General features: G+C 46.1%; 1 protein-coding gene across 1 annotated transcript in view; it reads left to right on the plus strand.

Annotated features, from left to right (window-relative positions):
* The first annotated feature begins 13,605 nt into the window (after window positions 1-13,605).
* slc7a14a (solute carrier family 7 member 14a) overlaps window positions 13,606-16,621 on the plus strand; it is an 81,558-nt gene continuing 78,542 nt past the window's right edge. Inside the window, exons 1-2 of the mRNA XM_069897610.1 lie at window positions 13,606-13,759; window positions 15,347-15,419. The gene's annotated coding sequence lies outside the window, so the exon portion shown is untranslated. The remainder of the gene's footprint in view (window positions 13,760-15,346; window positions 15,420-16,621) is intronic.

The following is a 16,621-nucleotide window of genomic DNA, read 5'->3' on the forward strand; positions in this document are numbered from 1 at the left end:
GAAAAACAACCAACTGAAAAACCTCACAAAGATTAGCGTATACAGAGCCGTTGTCATACCCACACTCCTGTTCGGCTCCGAATTATGGGTCCCTTACCGGCATCACCTACGGCTCCTAGAACGCTTCCACCAGCGTTGTCTCCGCTCCATCCTCAACATTCATTGGAGCGACTTCATCTCCAACATCGAAGTACTCGAGATGGCAGAGGCCGACAGCATCGAATCCACGCTGCTGAAGATCCAACTGCACTGGGTAGGTCACGTCTCCAGAATGGAGGACCATCGCCTTCCCAAGATCGTGTTATATGGCGAGCTCTCCACTGGCCACCGAGACAGAGGTGCACCAAAGAAGAGGTTCAAGGACTGCCTAAAGAAAGCTCGGTGCCTGCCACATTGACCATCGCCAGTGGGCTGATATCGCCTCAAACCGTGCATCTTGGCGCCTCACAGTTCGGCGGGCAGCAACCTCCTTTGAAGGAGGTTCACTGTCAAAACCTCACTGTCAAAAGACAAAGGAGGAAAAACCCAACACCCAATCCCAACCAACCAATTTTCCCTAGCAACCGCTGCAACCGTGTCTGCCTGTCCCGCATCGGACTTGTCAGCCACAAACGAGCCTGCGGCTGACGTGGACTTTTACCCCTCCATAAATCTTCGTCCGCGAAGCCAAGCCAAAGATATATAGGTTTTGGAATAGTCAAGGTGTCAAAGGTTATGGAGAGGAGGCAGGAGAGTGGGGCTGAGTGGGAGAATGGATCAGCTCATGAAGGAATGGCGGGGCAGACTCAATGGGCTGGATGGCATACTTCTTCTCCTATATTATGTGGACTTATGGTGTCTGTTATGGGAAATATGTAGTCACTACTTATCCCATCGTAATAATAGACACCTCTGTCCGGTACCCCTTCTGCCTCACCCGCATCAGCATAAGCCTATCCACACCCTCCTCATAATCAACGTTGTCCATGCCTCGTGACATCCCACTGAATCTCCTCTGCACCCTCTCCTCTCCTGAAGGTATGAAATGTCGGTAATATATCTTTTCCTCCTACGGACGCCATGAGACCTGCTGAGTTCCTCCAGCATTTCTGTTTTTACTACAATCACAGCGCCGTAGTCTTTCATGTTTCACTCTCTTCAACCCCCCACCCCCCCATCTGAAGAAGATTCACAAAAATGAGACCATGCACCCCCTAGTTCAAGGATAGTTTATTTGCTGCAGTTATCAGACTCCTGAATGAGCCCCATACCAGTACAATGACGCTACCTTTGCTCTATCCCAACTCATCTCTCTCTGGAACTTTAACCTTCTGTACTGCGTCTTACTGATTGTACTATGCTAGACTACTTGCAAAACAACCTCAATCACTGCATCTTGTTACATGTGGTAATAATCTTGGACTTGAGCAAGTTTTTTTAACATGGAACAGTCTAGCACAGGAACAGGCCTTCAGCATATGATGTCTGCACTGAACACGACATCCACATTAAACACAAACTCTGCTGCTTGCATTTGATGCCTGCGTGCCCAAGTTTCGATCTCAACATCTTTTTAAAAATGCCATTGCGTCTGCTTCCACCACTATTCCAGCAACGTGTTCCAGGCACCATCTGCAAAAAAAAACTTGCCCCTCAGATCTCCTTCAACCCCTTCGCACATTAAATGCATGCCCTCCAATTTATGACATTTTTACCCTGGGGAAAAGATTCTGACTGTCCACTTTATCAATGCCTCTCTTAATTTTATAAACCTCGATCATTTCTTTCCGACGCTCCAGAGAAAACAACCCAGGTCTCCCCATAACTCCCTCCCTCTAATCTAGGCAACATCCTGGTAAACCTCTTCTGTCCCCTTTCCAAACCCTTTGCATCCTTCCTGTGACCACAATTGCACACACAGCACTTATCCATGCTCTGGCTGAGATTTAAAATTGGCCCATTCTGGCCCACAAGTCCTTGCTGCCCAATTACATACACCCTGATTAACCTACACCCCTCAGTACATTTTGAACGGAGGGAGGAAACCCACGCAGACACGGGGAGAACATGCACATCTGTCTGGATCTGTAACAGTTTTTTGCCTGATAATTGGCACTGGCCTAATCGCCCCCTCTCGTACATAAGTGACATTTGTTGTTGTTCAGCAAGGGTAGAATTGAAAGGAATCGGATGGTGAATCAGCCAATGCTGCAGCTTCTATTTAAATATCGCCCTCTTGCTTTGTCTCTCTTCCTCTTCCCTTCCATTTTTAGAATTGAATGAACAACTTCTGTTTCCTTCCATCCCTCGTCAATGCCCTTAAAAGCAGTTGCTTTGGTCATAACCCTTGGTTCCATTGTAGAGCTGCTTATCTTTCCACGGGATAATTCCTTCCTGAAGCCACAGCACCCAATGACCCAGTCTTTAGTGAGATGTGATTCTCTCTGTACTTTCTCCTCTTGGATTTTATTCCCAGAAATTCTCAGGACCCAAGTCCAATGTTTCCTATAAGTGGTAAATCTGCTCAATGAGAGTTTGTTGTCATACTCGTAACAGATACGGTGAAATTCTGACTGGCTGCAGGTCAGTAAGATACACTGCAACAACAACGCTATACATTAAATTACCACAATATTGCATGAGATGGAAAAAGAGAGAATAAATTCAAAATGACAGAAATATAAATATTTTCACTTGCAGCTAATGCAGGAAAAAACGTGTTGTTTCAATTAGTCCAGACAGATGGTCCCAGCGAAGTTTATGGTCAGGGTTAGGACAGCACAGGGAGGTTTAAGAGCCTGATAGCTGTTGGAATAAAACTGTTCTTGAGCCTAGAGGTGCTTGGTCTTCAGGCTTCTGTGCATATAACATGGAACACCACAGCACAGTACAGGCCCTTCGGTCCTCGATATTGTGCCGACCCATATATTCCTTCCTAAAAAAAAGTGCTAAACCCTTCCCTACCCCATAACCCTCTATTTTCCTTTCATCCATGCGCCTGCCCTGTGAGTCTCTTAAATGTCCCCAATGTTTCAGCCTTCACCACCATCCCTAGTGAGGGATTCCAGGCAACCAGAGCTCTGTGTGGAAAACTTACCCCGATGTCTCCCCTAAACTTCCCTCCCTCCACTTCTGCCCAAAGGCAGCTGTGAGAAGAGGTTGTGACCAGGGTTGGGTGGGGGAGGGGGGGGCGGTCCTATATGATGTTGGCTGCCTTCTATAGGGCACTGAAAAAGAAAGCAGGAATTAGAAAATGTTGGGAGTTCGCAGGAAGTGTCCCACAATAACCCTGTTGACCTCATCATTCAGGAAAATCATACTGGCAATGTGAGCCATGGGAGTGAACTTAGTGAGGGTGTTCAGCGCAGTTCCAGAGGACAAGCAGGAAGTAGCTTTCTTGGAAACGTCTTTCATATTGAGACAGGATTAATTAGCTGCCTCGTTGCAAATGATCTAAAGGAGGATGAATAACTACTGCTCAATCATGGGTCTGTTGCCAGTGTTTTAAGGAAGTCACAACAGGTTTTAGTAGAGTCTGCCTCCAAACTCCAGTGACCCAGGTTCAATCTGACCTCTGATTGCAGTGTATGTGGTGTTTGGACATTTTCCCTGTGAGCTCACCTAGGTGCTCTGGCTTTCTCTAAAAGACTTGCAGGTCGATGGTGTAGTACTTTGGGCTCAGGCTATTCTTAACTTTTCATTACATGGACTCCAGACTGGGTCCATGGGTAAACTACAGTACAAACCAGCGAGTGATTGGGTATAAAACCAGTCCCCGAAAAAGGGGACACAGTGCTTGTTGGTCGACCCAGAAAACAGGGACACAGGGTGAATCAGACACTGAAAGTTGCTGGCAGTGTGTAGGTGAGGTGTTAAATCTTCTGCAGAGTGAGTGGGGAGGTGGGAAGAAGAGGTTACAGGAAAAATTAGTGAGGGAATGGGATTGCTCTGTGAGCTGGCATAGACTAAATGGGCTGAATAGTCTTTAGGGGAATTAAGGGCTATGGGTAAAAGGTAGGTAGGTAGTGTTGATGGAGCAGATCAGTAGTGATTTCTGACTGGGAGAGCAGGCTCGATGGGCATATGGGCCGACCTCTGTCCCCATATCTCATGTTCTTATTGTGTTTATAACCATCATTCTTAAAATTATGATATAGCCACGGTCCTAATAATATTATATTGCCATTGTAGTTCAGGTTTGTGGAATATCGAGAATGCTGCTGAACTATTTTTCTGCGTTCCACCTTTGAACGAGAAACTATTGTTGCGGCAGTAAAGTGTGTTTCACTACAGAGTTCTGTGATGAGCTCATGTTTCCACTCATCTTTCCATTGGTGTCAAGAGTGAAAGATATCTTGCGATTTAATTCAAAGGGAGAAGCAGTTGTTGTTCATCTATGCCAGTGAGGGCCAATGTTATCCAGGCCTTTGGCCCAGGATTTTGTGCTGACTGATGTCAACCTCCATAAATCTATTTTTTTCCCCACCTCACACCTAAAACCCTTTATTTTTCTTACATCCAGTTGCCTTTGAAGAAGACCGCAGAGCCCACCTCACTGTCAAAAGACAAAGGAGGAAAAACCCAACACCCAATCCCAACCCACCAATTTTCCCTTGCAACCGCTGCAACCGTGTCTGCCTGTCCCGCATCGGACTTGTCAGCCACAAACGAGCCTGCGGCTGACATGGACTTTTACCCCTCCATAAATCTTCGTCCGCGAAGCCAAGCCAAAGATATATAGGTTTTGGAATAGTCAAGGTGTCAAAGGTTATGGAGAGGAGGCAGGAGAGTGGGGCTGAGTGGGAGAATGGATCAGCTCATGAAGGAATGGCGGGGCAGACTCAATGGGCTGGATGGCATACTTCTTCTCCTATATTATGTGGACTTATGGTGTCTGTTATGGGAAATATGTGAGGGCCAATGTTATCCAGGCCTTTGGCCCAGGATTTTGTGCTGAACATTTCTTTATTTGTTTACAAGTGTTTGTTGAGTCAATTTTTTTTGCGGGTGCATCATCTAAGAGAACCATGATGCTAGAGGATGCCAAAGGGTGCTGGAGGCTTCCTGATTGTGTAGGAGGTGTGTATCTGGAGCTCAGGCTGTCGATGGTTTGGACTGGTCTGTGCAGCTGCGGAGGCTGTGGGAGCATTGGAGGCAAATCTACGAACACTCAGTTACTCAGAGGGGACTCTCCTTTGCTTCTCTTTCTCTGACTCTAAGGAGCGCCGGGCATTTTCTGCCGACGGAGAATCTTTGTCGTTCTTATGGTTGACTAAAGGGAGTTTTGTATAATATTACATTTGTTTCACTGCACGACAATAAAGTAATCTTAAAACTTCAATGTCCCAATTGTACCAGCCCCAGCAATGCATTCCAGCCACCCACTACTCTGTGTAAAAATAACTTTGCCATCTCCCCGTAGCCTTCCTCCACTCACCATAAACCAATGTCCTCTGGTACTTGCCATTGTTGCCCAGGAGAAAGATCCTGACTGTCCACTCTATGCAAGCCCCTCATCATCTAATACATCTCTGTTAAGGCACTTCCCATCCTTTGTCACTCCATTTAAGAAAGGATGTGGTGACATTGGAGAGGGTTCAGAGGAGATTCACACAGATGATTCTGGAAATGAAAGGGTTATCATATGAGGAGTTTTTGACAGATCTTGGCCTGGACTCATGAGGGCGGATCTCACTGAAACATTTCAAATGTTGAAAGGCCTGGAAGCAGTAGATGGAGAAAGGTTGTTCCCCATGGTGGGAGAGTCTGGCACAAGAGGCCACAACCTCAGCATTGAAGGGTGTCCACTTAGACCAGAGATGCGGAGGAACTTCTTCAGCCAGAGGGAGGTGTATCTATGGAATTTGTTCTCACAGGTGTTGTGGAGGCTGGGTCATTGGGTGATTGATGGGTTCTTGATTAGATGGGGCAGCAAAGGCTATGGGGATAAGGCTGGGCAATGGGACTGAGTGGGAAAATGGATCAAAACGAAGGAGCTGATTGTTGACTTCAGGAAGGGAAAACCAAAGGTGATCATTGGGGGATCAGAGGAGGAGAGGTCAGCACATTTAGGTTCTTGGGAATCATCATCTCGGAGGAGCTTTCCTGGACGCAACAGACTAATGGCATCATGAACAAAGCACATCAGGACCTCTACTTCCTCAGGATTTTGCGGAGGTTCAGTATGAAACCAGACACCCTGGCAAATTTCTACAGATGTGTGGTGGAAAGTGTGCTGACTGGCTGCATCAGAGTCTGGTATAGGTGCGTCAATACCCCTGAGCATAAAGCCTTGCAAAGGGTTGTGGATGCAGCCCAGGACATCACAGGCAAAATACTCCCCACTATAAAGAACATCTACAGGGAACGCCGCTGTCGAAGAGCAGCAACAATCATCAAGGACCCACACCCCCAGCGCCCGGTCTGTTCTTGTTGCTGCCATCAGGAAAGAGATATTGGTGCCACAAGACTCGCATCCCCAGGTTCAGGAATAGCTGCTACCTGTCCACCATCAGACGCCTCAACTACAAACTCATTCAGGAGCTCATTTAAGGACTCTTACTTGAGCACCATATTAAATTTTTTGCATAGTTTGTTTACATTTCTTTATTTGTTTACAAGTGTTTGTTGAGTCAATTTTTTTTGCGGGTGCAGAAGAATAAGTGGTAATTCTGCCGCGCCTGCAGGAAAAAGAATCTCAGTCGTATGAGATGTCACATATGTATTCTGACAATGAATCAGAAATGTGAATGTGGCTCCCCAGGGTTCCTACCCCTTTTGCTGCTTGAAGGGCTTTCCCATTAATCACAATCCCTTTACCTCCTGTGGACACTGTGAGACCAGCTGGGTTCCTCAGCATTTCTGTGTTTTGACTACAATCACAGTGTCTGCAGACTTTCATGCATCACAGCCTTGCTGTGCCCAACAATGGGCGGAATCTAGACAGTGCTCCTTCCCCTGAGCACCTTCATGTTGCGTGCGCCAAGCCTCAGTGCACCCCACGCGCTGTAGCCCGGAATGTGCTAGTCGGCAGCATTCCCTCGCCGACATCTCACTCTGCTGGAAGACCAAGGAGATTTGGGCAGACGAGATGGGCACCTCTCCCCGAGTTGATGACCTTCCAGCAGTTGTGGTTGTCTGGCTCTGCGTGAGAGGCTGTGTGTTACGGGTAATGAGAATCATACGTCTTGTGTAATGCTGCAAGCTTCATTCTTCTTCTGTTTCAAATCTACGAGAATATCGAGAACTCGCCAACCATTTACCTTGCTAAACATCTGATTCTACTGTTCTAATGTATCATCAAAGATCAGGTTAAAATCTTGCTCCTTTGTAAAGCAATAAGATTGAAATTGGATAGAACATCGCAGAGTTCCCTCTAAGTCATTCGGTGATTCATCTCATTCTGTGATGAATAATATTCAAGGGTGAAGGTAACGTTAATGTTATAGCCTTTGGCAGCTGCTCTATCATCTCCAGCTTTGGGCAAAAGCAAAGACAGCCCTGGTAAAGAGACATGTAGCATCACACAGGAAGAGACTCTTTGGCCCATTGCTCCTAGCAGAACAATCCCACCAGTCTTTTATCCCCTTGCCTCATTTCCTTCTGGCGCTGATGACATTCTCTCCCATGCCCAACCTATCCTCCCATTCTCTTACAACTCACCTCGACCGGGGGTAGCACCATGGCCAATGAACTAACCGGTTATGGGTGTGAGGTCAGATATCGGCTTTTGTCATGTAATAAAGCAGAGAAGTCATATTGACAAAGTTGCCTTTACCCTACCATAAGGCAGATAAAGATTCATCATTAACATTGCCCGGCAACGACTGGGTCATTGGAGACAGTCAGAGAAAAAGAAGCAAATGAAAATCCCCTCAGAGTTACTGAGTGTCTGTGGGTTCATCTCCAGCATTCCTGCAGCCACACAGATCCCTGTTCGACCCATTGGCCGCCCGAGCCCCAGATCCAACCCACGGCATGATCAGGAAGCCTATATCATCTGAGGCTCTTGAGTACCCTCTCAAATCCTGGTTCCATTACCTGTAATACGCGTCGAAAGAACCAAAGACTTGTTGATGCAAACCAAGGCTTTTATTAACTAAAAGACTGGAGCCTATCACAAGTAGGTCGACCAGAATGAGGAGCAATCCTTTAAGACCTGCGAGTAGGTGTGGCTACACTCTCTGTCAATCACAGTCATCCGACATGACCATCCATACATAGACACATTGGTGATAGAATCTGTACACTCACTTTACCCATGAGCCAGTCTCCAGCAACCCCCAGCCTGGAGTGAGTCCTTTGGCCTCAGATCACCTGCAGCCCTGTGGACTGTCCTCAGCCGCGGAGCCCCTCGCTGGTCTGCTGCCGTGTCACCATTCATCTCTGCTTCTCCTTCCCATTGCTGGTGCCCTGAGCCAGTCTGCTACTTCCCCTGAGTCTGTAACCCTTCATGGCCACTGTCGAACACAGGGGCTGCCATCTTGGGCCCAGATCCCGCAGTCACAAGATTTTAAATAAAACACCACCAGCTGTATAAATGTAAATTGTTGTGATGTCTTTGATGTGATTAGTTAAACATGGATATTTAATGTCTTGTATTGGTTTGCACAGTTAAATAGAGACAGCAGGTGGATGGAGAGAAACACACCTTGAGGTTCATACGCTGTGACAGACACATCACAGGTCAGGTGTGAGATACATACCATGTGAGGGGTCTCCTGGAAGCCGGAAGCTTGTATCCACTGACGGCGTTAACACCAGAGTCTTCAGGTGTGAGATATGAGAGTTGTCATATCCGTGAGTACGATGTACAGATGCACCAACATTCTTACTGAGGTCACACAGGTACATCATCGTCAGAATCAGAAACTGGTTTATTGTAATGAACGCCTGTCACAAACTTGCTGTTTTGCAGCTGTAGTTCTGGGCATTACAGGCACAAATAATGTTATAAATTACATTTCAGTAAATACAGTATTTCAAAATAAACAATTAGTGCAAAAGGAGAGAAAGTGAGATGGTGTCTGGGGTTCATTGTCCGTTTAGAAATCTGATGGCGGAGGGGAAGAAGCTGTTTTTGTACCGTTGGGTGTTCGTCATCAGGCTCCTGGACTTCCTTCCTGATGGTAGCAGTGAGAGGAGGGCACAGTCTGGGTGGTGAGGATAGAGGCTGGTTTCGTGAGACACGGCCTCTTGTAGGTGTCCTTCATGGAGTGAAGACTGATGTTGTTGGCAGAGTTCACAACGGTCTGTGGTCTTTTCCTGCCCTGTGCATTGGCACCTCCATACCAGACAGTGATGCCACCAGCCAGAATGCTTTCTACAGTCCACTGGTAGAAATTTGTGAGGGTCTTTGGTGACATCCCGAATCTCCTCAAACTCCTAATGCAGTGGAGCTGCTCATGAGCCATCTTCCTGATTGCATTGACATGGAGGCCTCAGGAGATGCTGACACCCAGGAATTTGAAGCTCTTTACCCTCTCCCTGCTGACCCTTTGATGAGGACTAGTTCGAGTTTTCGTGATTTCCCCTTCCTGAAGTCCACAATCGGTTCCTCAGTTTTCCAGACGTCGAGTGAAACATTGTTGTGACACTGTTCAACCAGCTGATCTATCATCCTCCTGAATGCTTCCTCTTGCTGTCTGTGATTCTGCCAACAACCGCGGTGTCATCGACAAATTTGTAGATGGCATTTTGTGTCACAATCAATGACCATTCACAGACACGAAGCGGGAGTCAAAAACTTTAATGATCAGAAGACCTGAACATGCCTCTACATGCTGCTGGCTCATGTCTAAGGCAGGTATGAGGGAGGGAGGAGACGAGGGCTCTCGGCCTTTATTAGGGGATCTTATGGGGGAGGGGCTACAGGTACAGAAGGTGGGCCGGCCTGCCCAGCCCAGTGAGGACATGCCCAAGTACTGTGTTCCACCACACATTGGAATTGTGCCTGGCCACACTGTCATGGATGTGGAGTGAGAAAAGCAGTGGGTTAAGCACGCATCCTTGTTGATTGTGTGCCTCTGTCGATTGTCAGTGATGAGGAGACATTGTTTCTGATTTGTACTGACTGTGGTCTTCCGATGAGAAAGTCAAGGATCCAGTTTCAGATGGAGGTGCAGAGGCCCAGGGTTTGAAGCTTATTGACCAGCACTGAGAGGGTAATGTTATTGAAAGCTGAGCTGAAAAGCAGCCTGATGTACGTGCTGCTGTTGCCCAGGTGATCCAGAGCTGAGTGGAGAGCCAGTGAGATTGCATCTGATGGCAGTAGGCAAATTACATTAAAGAGGTAATAAATATAAATGACAGATAAATAAATATTCACAGATGCAGTTAGTGCAAGAAAAAAGCATGATCTTTCAGTAGGGCAGACAAATCCTTTGCTTATCCCGGAGTAGTTTATGGTCAGTGTAATGAGGAGAATTTCGAAGGCCTGGTAGCTGTTGGATAAAAATTATTCTTGAACCCAGAGGTGCTGGTCTTCAGGATTCTTTACCTTCTGCCTGAAGGGAACAGTGAGAAGAGGTTGTGACCATGGTGATGGGGGGCCTTTATCACAGAAGGTGGTAAACATAGCCAGATCCATCCTCTGCACATTCTGTGGCCTTTTGTGTTCATGGGCACTTGATTTCCCAAACCATGATGCAACCAGTTCGCATGCCTTCTATGGAGCACTTGTAGAGGTTCAATAGTGTATTCACGTAGAGCTTTTGAGTACAGAGAAATTTCTCTCCTCACCTCTGCCACTGGTCCAAACTGTCAGATCCTTGGAAGGCCTCGAGGGTCTGGATACAGTGGTGCAGTGGGTAGAGGTGATGATTCACAACACTGGTTTGATCCCCACTCCTGCACTGTCTGTGTGGAGTTTGCACATCCTTCCTGTGACCCCATGGGATTCTTTCCCCCCCACCTCCCAACCTTGAATTTAAGAGCAAGGAGGTTGTGCTGCAACTGTACAAGATGCAATTCTGGTCCTCTTACTTGAGGAAAGTTGTACTGGCTTTGGAGGTGGTCCAGGTTAATTCCAAGGCTGAAGGGATTGGCTTATGAGGAGAGATTGAGTCATCTGGGACTGTGCTCACTTGAATTCAGAAGAATGAGAGGCGATCTTATAGAAACATATAAAATTATGAAAGGCCAGAACTAGGAAGCATAGCCTCAAGATTTATGATAGTAGATTTAAGAGAGAGATGAGGAGGAACTGCTTTTTCCAGAGGGTGGGGAATCTGTGGAATTGTGACATCAGCAAATATATTTCAGACAAGGTTGGATAGATTTCTACATAGTCAGGGAATTAAGGGAAATGGGGAAAAGGCAGGTAGATGGAGATGAGTCCATCATCAGATCAGCCATGATCTCATTGAATAGTGGAGCAGGCTCGATGGGCCAGATGGCCGACTCCTGCTCCTATTTCTTATGTTCTTATGCTCTACCCACCACCTCCCACTCCCCCCTCCCACCCCCGATGCTCCAATTTCCCCCACATCCTAAGGTGAAAGAGTTAATTGGCTCCTGTTAACTACTGGTGTGGGCAGGCAGTAGGTGATGTGGGAATGTGGGAACCATTGGTTTGCAGGGAAGCTCAAGGGTTAGGGGGAATAGTATTGGGAGGGTTTCCCTGAGCATGACCATGAACTCAATGGGCTGAATGGCCTCCTCCTGTGCCTTAAGAGAAACTGAAGAAGCCAAAATTATGGGATGGATGCAACACATGAAAAATGTCAGCCAAATTGCGAGCAGGGACACTCCAACTCATGCTAGTGAGGTCCTGATTGGTCGGTCTGTGTGCTGTTTTTATTTAATTTTTTTATTTTTTACACTGAACTATATTAATCAAAATCCACACAAACATTTCCCTCTTGAATATACACAGTGTCATTTTCTCCCCTCCCTTTTCCCCCTCCCTTCCCTCCCTCCTTCCCACCCCCTCCAAACCCATTAAACGTTCAACATATACAATACAATAAACCCATTAAACAATGTTATCACACAATGAAAATAAACAAGAAAATTGTGTCATCTACTTTTAGGCTACGAGATCCAGGCTTTTTACACAGGTGGGTGATTTAGGTTCTGAAGAGGGCGTAGAAGTCAGTTCATTTCGTCTTCTTCTCCTTCTGTCATTTTAGGGGGTGGAGGTCCGCGGTAGGCCCTCTCTGTTGTGTCCCATGTACGGTTCCCAAATTTGTTTGAATAATGTGACTTTGTTTTTTAAATTATATATTATTTTTTTCCATTGGAATACATTTATTCATTTCTATGTACCGTTGCTGTACTCTCAGGCTCTCTTCTGATTTCCAGGTTGACATTATACATTTTTTTGCTACTGCTAAGGCTATCATAATAAATCTTTTTTGCGCTTCATCCAGTTTGAGGCCTAATTCTTTACTTCTTGTATTACTTAGAAGAAAGATCTCTGGATTTTTTTGGGATGTTGCTTTTTGTGATTTTATTTAATACCTGATTTAGATCTTCCCAAAACTTTTCCATTTTCTCACATCCGCAAATTGCATGTACTGTTGTTCCCGTTTCCTTCTTACAGTGAAAACATCTGTCTGATACTGTTGGGTCCCATTTATTTAACTTTTGGGGCGTGATATATAGCCTGTGTAACCAATTATATAGTATCATGCGTAACCTCGTGTTTATTGTATTTCTCATAGTTCCGGAGCATAGCTTTTCCCATATTTCATTTTTGGTCTGTGTGCTGGTTCAGGAGGAGATATCCTCTCCTGTTCTTCAGCACACACTCTGCCCCAATCAACTCATGACCACACCTCCAAAGTATGCTGCTGGTTGTCAGCTGTCCTGAGTTCCCACAGGGAGCTATAGAAATGTACATCTGTCTCATGTTGTTGACTCATTCAGACTTGAAGTAAAACAACTCTGGGATGGTGCGGCTGGAAGCAATCATTTCTGGCGCTTCCTGCATCTGGCACCAACAGCTGATTAAGCCAGCAGAGCTGTATGTGTTTGGGCTTGGGCACAGGGCAGGACTGTTTAAATACGGTTTCGTTTATGTCTGGATTGGTGACAGGAAGCCTGGTCTCCGCAAGATGTAATCTGATGAACATTGAATTGATTTGTAATGGGATGGATGCAGAATTCCAGCCACGTAAAGCTTTCTCTGCTCCTTGCTTGCTGTGCCCAGTGCAACACAGTGATCCTGAAACTCTTCTCAGGCATCTGGTTCCCAGGAGCATGTAAGTAAATAGCAGAGCCACCTTCAACCCAGCTGTAATCTCATCACAGGGCCTGTGAAGTCTCTGTAAATGGCACAAGCTGGGAGGCAAAAGCAAGCTGGAGAAATGAGCAAGTGGCTTCCCATAACCATGTACCCCTGCCTAATGGCCCAGAGTTCATAGAACACTACAGCACTTCAGCCAACGATATTGGAAACCCACTCCACAACAATCCAACCCCTCCTGACCTCACACCTGTAACCCTCTATTGTTCTTACATCCATATGCTTGAGACTTTGAAAAGAGCGAATCAGAATTCATTGTCACAGAATTTGTGACGTTTTTACAGGTGTAAATATTGCTGTAAATTACATTAAAAAAAAATTAGTGCAAAAGAAGAGGAAGTGAAGCCGTGCCTGTGGTTTATTGTCTGTTCAGAAATCTGACGGCGGAGGGGACGAAGCTGATACTTACCGTTGGGTGTTCGTCTTCAGGCTCCTGGACCTCCTTCCTGATGGTAGCAGTGAGAAGAGGGCATGGCCTGGGTGTTGAAGGTCCAAGAGGATAGAGGCTGCTTTCTTGAGACACCGCCTCAGGTAGACGTCTTCGATGGAGTGAAAACTGATGCCCGTGTGGCACAGGCCAATTTCACCAAGTTCTTTTGAATGTCCCTATTGTACCAGTCTTCACCACCACTTCTGGCAATGTATTCCAGGCCCCCACACCTCTTAGTGTAAAATGACTTCTCTCCAAAGATCTCTCCTCCGTTTACCTTAAACACACCCACCATCACTGGCATCACTCGGGGGTGCCCACCACACCGGATGACACCATCAGAGGGGGTGACACCAAAACGACTCTCTATAAAATTTTTGTGCCGTGTTTCAGCAGAAATTGTATTATTTTAAATAAAAATATCCCTGTAGTTAGTTTTAACAACAAAAACATTTTTCGTAGCACTAGTTTACATGTATCCATATACCTACAAGGCTAAAACTTGGTGTTCATTTACTTTCTGAGCCTTCTAATGCCCTCCAGTCAGAGCCACCCCCCCCCCCCCCCCCACAAGCTCAGCGCCATCAACCCCCATCCCCCCACCCCGCTCAGTGGCTCTGCCATCCTGGACGTACAAGGAACATATACCTATTTCTTCTACTCTCGTTCCATGGGGGTGGGAGAGGGGGGAGATGACACCATGAGTTACAACACTGGGTGGCACTAATCCTAGTGACTCCAGTACCCACCTCCCTTTGTGTAAAAAATGTTACCCCTCAGGTTCACGTTAAATCTCTCCCCCCTCACCTTCAATTCATGTCCTCTGGTTACCGATTCCCCTACTCTTGGCAAAAGACTCTCTGCATTCACCCAATCTATATTTCTCACGATTTAGTATGTCATACAAGACTTTCAGCTCACAAAGTGGCCTCTGTCACTGCACTTTGCTGACATGTGGCAATCAACCTGAGGTTGTGAGTGGATCCTACCTTTGGTGAAAGTGGAAGTAGGTTCACTCCTTGCTCTTGGAGGATTTATTCACCTTAACCTTGGACATGGCCCCAGCACATCATTTTTCTGTCATTCAGGTTCAATTTAATTCAATGTTAAATAAAATAAAAGCCCTATCTGCCATTTAGAAATGTAATAATCAGTTGACTAAACATTGATTGAAACAGATGATTTTCTACATGATTCCTTCTACCAAGAGCAGCGAAGGCATTGTTTGGAACGGGATGTTTGACTCTATTTGCACGTTTGTGTAACATTGACAGAATTTGCCAGTTTAAAAATCCCTTCTCCTCAGCACTGCCTGCCACATGTTCCAGCCACAGGATGGAACAACAATTCTTCTTCAACAGAGCATGTCTCCAGCAGAGAACACGGGCAGTAGGTGCATGAAACCCTCCATCCTGTCTTGGAAATATATCACCAGCCCTTCTCCATCACTGGGTTGAGCTCCTGCAACTCCCTCCCCAACAGCACATTCACCTGAGGGAGTGCAGTGGTTCAAGGAAGCAGTTCACCCCCACCTTCTTGGGGACTTAGTGATGGGTATTACCATTAATGCCAAACTGTGGGGAATGCTCAATGACTGATAAACTGCTAAAAGAACTCTCGAAGACTCCACGATTTATTAATAATATTTATTGTAGATATATGCATACATGTACTATTCTTGTCTGTAGGTGTTTTGCATCGAGGACCGGAGAACATCGGGTTGTACCGGTATAATCGGATGACAATAAACTTGAACTTAAGGTAAAACTACAATTATCAATGAGCTTTAAAACAAAGAATACCTTGCAGTTGATAACATTTTACCCCATCTGTTAGGACAGGTCTGGTCCTATTTTGGATCACAGAGAATCGTTTTGAAACACTGATCTCTATATTTTAAAACCTTCCATTGTCAGCAAGGGTGGATGCTATTTTAGTACAAAGCAAGATCGCAGAAAGAATAATGCAACAATTAGTTGCAGCAATGATAAAAATGGTTTTTATTGTCATCTTGCACAAAAGGACCCAGCTTCAAGATTTGGGGGAGTAGATTTAGGACGGAGATGAGAAGGAACTGCTTCTCCCAGAGTGTGGAGTCTGTGGAATTTGCTGCCCGAAGAAACAGTAGAGGCTGCCTTGTTAAAAGACATAGGGGGAGAGATTTTCAAATAATAGGAGAGTTGATGGTTATGGGGAACAGGCTGGTGGGTGGAGCTGAGTCCACAGCCTGACCAGCCGTGATCTTACTGAATGGCAGAGGACGGATGGCCAACTCCTGCTCCTGTTTGTTATTGACGGGGTAGGGAGCTTGGGTAGCTGTTGGATCGAACAGGGTCTATGCGGCTGCAGAGGCTGTGGGAGCACTGAAGGCAAATCCATGGACAGTCAAGGGTTCTGAAGGGACTCTCTTTTGGTTCTCTTTCTCTCATACAGTAAGGGGTGCCAGGCAACACTAATGGAGGCTCTTTCTCTGCCTTTATTACATTTTGTGTAATATTACATGTTCTGTCCTATTACATTTCAATAAAGGAATCTTCAAGGGTGCTTGGTGCAATAGAGGGGTGTGGGAGGGATGGAGTGGAGGGGTGTGGGAGGGATGGAGTGGAGTGGTGGGGAGTGGGAAGGATGGAGTGATGGGGTGTGGGAGGAAGGTGTGGAGTGTAGGAGGGAGGTGTGGGGTGTGGGAGGGACGCATCAGGAGTGAGAGGTGGAGGGGCTTGGGGCATGAGGGGAAGTATGGAGGGGTGCAGAGAAACCCTGGAGCAGGCAATGTAATATTAGACAAATGGATGTAATTCCTTGGACCAAAGGATTTTGTGACCAGATTGTGTTGGGCTCAAGAAAGTGGCCGCTTTCTCGGAATAGTAAATTAATAATTAATAATTGGGTATTCACGATGTCTAAATGATCGAGACACACATGTTTCATTTCAGAACCATTCTAGTTTTGCAGAGAAGAGGGAT

Source organism: Narcine bancroftii, chromosome 9 (assembly GCF_036971445.1).
Source record: "Narcine bancroftii isolate sNarBan1 chromosome 9, sNarBan1.hap1, whole genome shotgun sequence".
NCBI lineage: Eukaryota > Metazoa > Chordata > Chondrichthyes > Torpediniformes > Narcinidae > Narcine > Narcine bancroftii.